This window comes from Octopus bimaculoides, chromosome 18, assembly GCF_046866305.1.
Source record: "Octopus bimaculoides isolate indiv1 chromosome 18, ASM4686630v1, whole genome shotgun sequence".
In the NCBI taxonomy this organism is placed as follows: Eukaryota; Metazoa; Mollusca; class Cephalopoda; order Octopoda; family Octopodidae; genus Octopus; species Octopus bimaculoides.
In genome coordinates, this window is record NC_142945.1 from 47,879,755 (window position 1) to 47,884,754 (window position 5,000).

Sequence of the window (5,000 nt, forward strand, 5' to 3'; positions counted from 1 at the left end):
AAATACATACATATACAAGCAAACAGACAGACAGACAGACAGATAGATAGATAAGCAGATAGATAGATAGATGCGTAATACATTAATAAATATATACATTTGCTTTTCATACTGAGCATAAATTAAATGACCCATAACGAGATCGAACCCACGATTGCTCCCTTATTAGACTTCTCTCCCCTCCACCAAAACTGTACCCCTTCTTCCTTGTACCTTTCATTTCAGACAAAATCTATTTAATATGTTCATATACACCATTAATTAATACATATTCCCCACGGTGTGTTACATAATTTTCATCTTGCACAATACATAATATCATTTATACATATGACGTCTTTTAATACAATCGTGTTATGACAATGTTCCCCATGTCATAATAATGTTCGACATAGCCACCACCACCCCCTCTTTTTTTCTCTACCCTTTTGCCCCACAATACCTCGGATTACCCACTGGAATTTAAGTCGTTTTCTCGTTGTCTCCTGTAGACACGATCGCACACAAACACACAAAAACAGACACACACACACACACACACACACACAAACAAACACAGTGACACTCAAACACATACATTCACTCATAAACGCACACAGCATTATAAATCAGACGAAGAACGAGCGGCGATAATAAATATGCTAAATTTATGCATGACATCAGCAATTATCATACGGGCATTGTTGAGACGTAATCTATAACATCTCCGCTATGAATAAGATTAATCCGACCGTCAGATGTAATTTTGTGGAGATATGTAAATACAGCCTTTTATGATGTGAAACTCGAGGCATACAGTTTTACACATATTCATTACGTTAGCAGACCGTTGAGATTAAACATAATTCAATGAATTAAGATTATTTCGTTTCTTCGTCTTCTGGTTTATCATATTTATGGTTATTACCGCTTTTTGTTTATTTTTATCTTTTTTTTTCTCCCCCCTCCCTGTTTCTTTTTTTCGTTTTGCTTGTTTGTTTGTTGTTTTTGTTCGCCCAGCTTCTTATATTTGCAAACCCAGCGACATCAGTTCGGTCACACTATAATGAATGTATTCATGTACGTATTTATTATTATTTATTATTATTATTATCAAACAATGTCTTCTAAAGAGTACGGGGATTGTAACTTAATACCGAATGCTATTTTCTACACGTTGCTCTAACCATCTCGACAAATCCACCGAAAGACAGACAAAGCAACAACAATAACAACAATAATGATAATGGTAAAGATGACTATGATGTTTTTTATTGCCACAAGAAGTCTTTGAATAATAATAATTTTTTCAATAATAATAATAATAATAATAATAATAATAATAATCCTTTCAGCTAGAGGCACAAAGCCTCAAATTTGATGGGGAGGGGACTAGTCGATTACATCGACCTCAGTGTTTCACTGGTACTTAATTTAACGACTCCGAAAGGATGAAAGACAAAATCAACCCTAGCAGAATTTGAACTCAGAACGTTAAGAGAGGAAATGCCGCTAAGCACTTTGTCCGGCGTGCTACCGATTCCACCACCGTCTTAATATTTTTGCCACAAAGGCTTGGAATTACCAAAATAATCTGTGAATCAATCAGGGTTAGGGGCTACAATAACTGACGAAAAAAATAGGCAAATTACACCATATATCGTAATGAAATTATGGATTCGAGATGGATGTATGTATGTAGTTAGAAAATCTCTATATGAGATCAAAAGCAGTCACTATACTGAGAATTAATGTTTGTTGCCACTTAAACATGGCTGTTCCATAGGAACCGACGTTGCTGATATTTTTAACCTCAGGAGGACGCCATCTCCAGATGGTTATTCGATGCAATCTGCATCCGAAATATATTGCGAGCAGGGAGTGGTCCCCTACCATCATCCAATCACGTGACATATATATATATATATATATATGGGAGAATATACAAATAATAACAACAGACGAGGACAGGTGGTGTAAATAACAAAAGTATATATTAGTATGACGCTCGGGAATACGGAAAGTCTTTGACGTTTCGAGCTACGCTCTTTAACAAAAAGAATACGGAGACAAGGAGAAAAACACGGAGAAAAAAAAAATTGGGAGAAAAATATATATATGTATGTATACTCTCTTTTACTCTCTTTTATTTGTTTCAGTCATTTGACTGCGGCCATGCTGGAGCACCACCTTTAGTCGAACAAATCCACCCCAGAGCTTATTCTTTGTAAGCCTAGCACTTATTCTATCGGTCACTTTTGCTGAACCGCTAAGTTACGGGGACGTAAACACACCAGCATCGGTTGTCAATCGATGTTAGGAGAACAAACAGAGACACACAAACATATACACACACACATACATACATACATATATATATATATATATATATATATATATATACGACGGGCTTCTTCCAGTTTCCATCTACTAAATCCACTCGTAAGGCTTTGGTCGGCCCGAGGCTATAGTAGAAGACACTTGCCCAAGGTGCCACGAAGTGGAACTGAACCTAGGACCATGTGGTTGGTAAACAAGCTACTTACCACACACACACACACGCACACACACATAAATGCATATATGAAAGCAAGAAAGAAAGAAAGAAAGAAAGAAAGAAAGAAAGGAAAGGGATTAAGTCATTAAGTCGTCTTAGCAGCGTATAAGTCGACCCACCGGTTTTGGCCGTAAATTCATCTTGAATACCGGACATTACGTTCCTCTTTGATTCGAAATTCAAAGAGATGCCATCCAGCTTTAGCAGCATCACTTATTCTCCGACCCAATTCTACAGAATGGCACAATTGCCAGAGAAGTGATTGCTGAGCATTTTATTTATTTTATTATTTTTTTTATGGCTTGTAATGCACTTTAGAGAAAATATATTTTGACACAGTTCCGGCTGAATAAAGACAAAGAAAGGTATTTCAAAGAAGTTTTATTTCAAGTTATGAATATTTATAAATCATAGAAAATTAGCAAGAATTGACTTCTTTGTTCCAATAAATGAGGAAGAGCTATTAAATTATTAAATTTTTGCACGCACATGTCTATCTTGCATTTTTTATTTGTCTGTCAGTGGACTGCGGTCATGCTGGAGCATTGCCTCGAAGGCTTTTAGTCGGACAAATCGATCCCAGTACTTAAATTCTAAGCTTGGCACTTATTTTATCGGTCTCTTTTACCGAATCGCTAGTTAACGGGATGTGAACAAACCAACACCAGTTGTCGAACGGTGGTGTGGGACAAACTCACACACAGATACATCCATACAATCGTACACACACATATGAATAATTTATATATTATATAATAATAAATAAATTACATGTCTGCATTATAGGTAGAGGGTAGCGATTTTCTTCACTACTTCAGGGAGTGACGACCCTGCCTGACACGAGTCCCGGGCTCAGCTGGCTCCGGCTGACAGTACCCGGTATGGGCCCCTATCCAGGGTTACGGAAAGGAGACAACCTTCAAAGAAATAAGGAGTGGATCCCCGTAGGCGGTTTAGTGTTCGACTCGACACTCTTCCAGTAGCTCCTGCAACCAAGCTGGTGCCAAACGTAATGCTCTGCACGCCTTTGGACTACGTCAGCAAGGACAAGAGAGGGATCCTGATGATTGGGCTACCCAGGATTTTCTTACATTTAACCCAGGCCTGCGCAAAACTGGAGAGGACACTTCAGTACTGCTGTAAAAAGTGGCAGAAAAATTATATGAAATTTAAAAACTAGACTGGATTATTTTATGTGCAACTCCATTGTCTCCCGAGATAAAAGGATGCCAACAAGAACAAAAAGTCTGCATTAATGCAAAATACAAAAAAGATCTTTCAAAATAATACTGAATTTAAGCTACGTCCCCATGTGAAAGAAAGTCTTTTAAAAGATTATGAAAGACAATAATAATAAAATTGACATAAATTAATGAGTAATTTATTTATTATTGAATACAATAATTTTTGCCGCAAGGGCAGCTTGAGGGAGGGGATTAAGACGATTACATCGACCCCAGTGTTTCACTAGTACTTTATTTATCGACCCACAGAAGGATGAAAAGCAAATTCGACCTCAGCGGAATTTAAACTCAGAACGTAGCGACGGGCGAAATACCGCTAAGCATTCCGTGCAGCGTCCTAACGATTCTGTCAGCTCACGACCTTATCATTAATTATAATAATAAAAATGATTGAAGTGTTTTTAAGTTATGAAACAATTGAGTTGTGATATTTGAATTTTCTTATTGTTAAGTAAAATTTCATCAAACCATTTCTCTGTTTATAATTTGTACCCTTGTTTATAAATTTGCCTTTAGGTTTGAATCGCTAACGAGCCACCTACCTATATTATTCATACTATACACTTCTACCGTTTTAAATTAGCGCACGCTTTCAACGGTTTTTTTTTCTCTCGTGAATTGACGAGGCGAGTTATGCTTAACCCTAGGCGCAGTAAGATCCACTGACGGGAACTGAGATGAAATGATTCAGTGTTCAAAATCATGTGAGCGGGATATATCTGTTAGTTCTTTTATGAGTTTGTCTCTCTACGGTAAGGAGTTTTCTCGCTTCTTCTCTTTCGTCAACTTATTGAGTTAGCGCTATTTGAAGATTTTTGAATCATTCTTGATTCTTGTTTCGAGCAATGCTGGTTCTATTTTGTACCTTTGTTTATACATTTGCTTTTAGGCTTAAATCGCTAACGGGCCACCTATAATATATGTCTGTGTGTCCAAGTATCAAACGGTAAAAATCTTGTTCTACGTCAGGCAGATGACGGTATATTTACAATCTTTTAAGAATGAATTTTAAGTCCGATTGACACCATACTATTGCCTTATTATACCTGCTCGGTCGTTTTATATCCCTAAACCACTCGACCGGTAGCTATACATTGACAGGCAACGAGGAAGCTTGTTTTTAGACTTTCGTAGAAACCATAGTTGACCCCAACCTGAGCCCCCCCCACACACACACACAACAACAACAAAAGAATTATTGCGATACAGAATTGTAAAGT